At 40.6% G+C, this 3,620-nt stretch overlaps 1 long non-coding RNA gene across 2 annotated transcripts in view; it reads left to right on the top strand.

Annotated features, from left to right (window-relative positions):
- Window positions 1–2,411, top strand: part of LOC147022788 (uncharacterized) — a 63,205-nt gene extending 60,794 nt beyond the window's left edge. Inside the window, exon 4 of one of the 2 annotated variants that reach the window (XR_015059924.1) lies at window positions 2,148–2,411. This is a non-coding gene — a long non-coding RNA (uncharacterized LOC147022788). Of the gene's footprint in view, window positions 1,041–2,147 lie in introns of those variants that run through there. The other variant, XR_015059925.1, reaches the window with a different exon arrangement.
- Window positions 2,412–3,620: the final 1,209 nt, after the last annotated feature.

The raw sequence follows: 3,620 nt of genomic DNA, 5'->3' as shown, positions 1-3,620 counted from the left end.
GTTTGTCTCCAGACAGAATAGCGAAGGGAGGGACACTTCCAAACACACAAATGTTCAAACCCAGAATGGTCGTTAAATACAATAAAATTCCACATGGCCAGTCCAACTTTACATGCAATTAAACTTCCTCTTGACAGACCTTTGTGATGTACTCTGAAATGTTATGATTCTTTTTTTTTGTGTTTGGGGGGGGGGGGGGTGAGAGGGAGGACATCCACATATTACATATGCAAAGATGTTCGTGCAGTATGTCATTCCCCTGAGTCGACATAACTCACTCGCTCTCTTTCCCTTTAGTTCCACCTCCTCTCATCCTCCTTTCCCTTTCATTCTACAACTCTTATCCTTCCCTACCTTTTTATTATATTACCCCCTCTCCTTTCCTTAAACTCTTTCATTAATTTTCCGACCTCCATTCCACCAGCTGTTGTATATCTTGCCCCCGTGCCGGCAGCCAGATTTTAGCTCGCACCTGCTCGGTTGAGATAAATAAATATTTGCTCATTATGCATACTTGTATATTAAAATATAAAATGTGAGCCTGTCTTGAACTATTTTATGTATCTCGTTCATAGAACCTTTTGAACATTTATTGTACCAAAGGTTTATTGACATTCCAAGGGTGATAAAACTAAAATGACTGGAGGAAGCATTAGGCTCAATAAGGACAATCACCCCCTCCATTCCTGAAGATACTTCTGTCGTACCAAAGCATTTGTTGTTTATAGCGCAGGGAGTGGGCATTTGATAAATCAATGTAAGGTTTAATTGGAGCACTTACGTTGTGTAGGAATTTGCTTAAGATCACCTGTTTTACAGATCTACATGCTTGTAAACCACAGCACTTTTATGGTACATTTAGCACAGGTGTGTTCATTGCTGTATCTGGATGTTTAAGACTGTGGAGGTGTGTGGGAGTGGATTGAATTTATTCTAAGTATCCAGCTGGTCATTTTCATGAAAAAAAAAATGTATACGGAGTCGAGGCTCATGGAAAATCTAGTACACTGAGCATATCAGCCGAGGGGAGAGAGAGGGAGAGAGGGGGGAGAGAGAGAGAGAGAGAGAGAGAGAGAGAGAGAGAGAGAGAGAGAGAGAGAGAGAGAGAGAGAGAGAGAGAGAGAGAGAGAGAGAGAGAAGAGAAGAGAAGAGAGAAGAGGAGAGAAGAGGAGAGAAGAGGAGAGAAGAGGAGAGAAGAGAAGAGAAGAGAAGAGGAGAGGAGAGGAGAGAAGGAGAGAGGAGAGAGGAGAGAGGAGAGAGGAGAGAGGAGAGAGGGGAGAGAGGAGAGAGGAGAGAGGAGAGAGACAGCACAGACAGCCAGCCATGTTGAAGGACAAGATAGAGGGAGACTTGGACAAGGAATGGGAGGCATGAGAGGACGCATTGGGGTGGACAAGATGGATACAGAAGGAAACTCTCAGGAGAAAAAACTAAAAATTTGAAAGGAGGAGGGATTGGGTTGTGGTTAACGAGGATAGAAAATATCATGGTTTTCAATTGGGGACGATCTGAGATGGTGGTGAACAGCTGTCTTGAAGACCTGGAGGGAAGAATGAGATTGAAGAGAATGTTGAAGTTGATTCCATCTCTGACTTCCCTTGGTTAAAACAATTTTCTTTCAAAAAAAACAAAAACAACATTTAAGCAAAAATCGAATGATGTGTTTGTGCTGTGTGAGTTTTGAACATGATTTCACAGAGAGTGCTTTGTGGCAATCTTTACTCTTATCATCGAAGAGCGCAAACGTGGGTGCATAGATTCTTTGTGATTTATGCCACAGTAATTTATTGTACCGATACATTTTACAGCTGAATTATATAAAGTGAGTACTGTATAACGTGGAAAGATGATTTTCATTCCCGAAAGCGTACGGGCCCCGCAACGTTTTGAAAGAGAAGTCGTGGTAATGGCTTCTGCTGTTAACATCAGCTTTTTGAGTGGGTAAAATTATTCAAAATCTGCGCTGCAAGCATATTTCAACGGTGCTAATCACACCCGGTCATTTTCAATCAATTAATTAATATATTTCATTTTACGACGTTCTATGAACGTGCATGCGGCGCAAGCCCCGGATGGAAATTGTGGCAGAAGTTCATTGTGATCCGTGTCATGAAACATTGTTTGTGTTTGCATTGTCCTCTTTATAGGCGGAGGGACGTTGCTGTGTACTTAGACCAAAGAAACCACGTGATGTCTGATATTTCACAACATGCCAACTATATTTGTCCAACTCTGATGAAGATTCCCTCTGACCCGTGGGATTGAAATGGTAACATTTTTGTGGATGGATTTGAATGGTAAATTTGACGTTGAAATGAAATGTGATTTTTGAAGCAATCAATAAATATTACTGCAGTATTTATTAGAAATCACGACATGTGGTTGGTTATCAGTAAGGCCGTGACTTGTTATTGACGGAAAATAATAAAAGCACAAGAAATTTGTTTATTAGCTTATTAATTCTTTATGGTGATGTGAGGCTTAAGAAGAAGGTTGTATGTATATCACGTGCAGGACAAAGACATTTGTAGACATCAACGTACTTTGATATGACATGAGCATGTGGGTTGTCATGGGCTGGCAGGATAGCTTGGAGGTATGCACCGTCGCCTCTGAGCTGTCTCGTCTGGGTTCGAATGTCAACCTAGCTAAAAACTCTCATCCTGATGTTTCACAAGCAGGACAAGGCATCAATGTGTGTGCGGTCTATCCGAAGGATGTTAAGCCGACAGACCTGTCTCCTAGACACTTTTGACGCAAAGATCCAACCGTGTGCCTTGTGAAGAGGAGGCAAGTTATCTCTGGCACCCTGAACCAATTACAAATTCTTCTCCAAATCACCTGCAGTCCAACGTCAGGCCTGACCAGCCAGTTTGTGAAAAGACTGGTGCCAAAAAGTCCCCCTGCCGACTGCACAAGAAGGTTGGAATAACTCGGGTATTAAATATGTACTGTAGTATTGCTGAGATAGCCACGCGCAAGGAATTGTAGTGGTAACTCGATTACCCGTGTACCCGTTGGGTTCCCGTTGTGACAGCAGTTGATAAAAAATAAATCATTAAAATAAATAAATAAATAAATAAATAAAATAAAGGCTCCAGCGAACTATACCGCTGAGGTTGTTTGCATTGATCAAATACTCCCAAAGAGTACTTGACTGAATCGGGAATTGATTTTTTTAAAGATTTTTTTGTTGCTAGATTTGAACGAAACTTGATACTGCACACAGCAGGAGAATGGTGAGTAAGGTGGCCCTAAAATTATTGTGCTATCGTGTACCGTTTTGACTGTATTTCGGGAACATACATACAAGATGAGAGTTTTAGTAATATACGAGATGACCCATGAACCCTTTGGGTTCCCGTTGTGACAGCAGTTGATAAAAAAAATTAAAAAAAAGATAGCTCCAACAAACTATACCGCTGAGGTTGTTTGCATTGATCAAATAATCCCGAAGAGTACTTGACTGAATCGGGAATTGATTTTATAAATAATTTTTTTCATTGCCCGATTTGAACGAAACTTGATATTTTGCGTCAATGTGAAAAAAAAATGGAGAAAAGAAAGTCGAATAAATTATTGTGCGTAATCTTCAAAACACAATTTTATTTATTAATGAG

This window comes from Eptatretus burgeri, chromosome 7, assembly GCF_056783735.1.
Source record: "Eptatretus burgeri isolate ZD-2024b chromosome 7, Ebu_testis_v1, whole genome shotgun sequence".
NCBI lineage: Eukaryota > Metazoa > Chordata > Myxini > Myxiniformes > Myxinidae > Eptatretus > Eptatretus burgeri.
The sequence above is the reverse complement of the archived record's forward strand: the minus strand, read 5'-3'. Positions and strand labels throughout refer to the sequence as shown.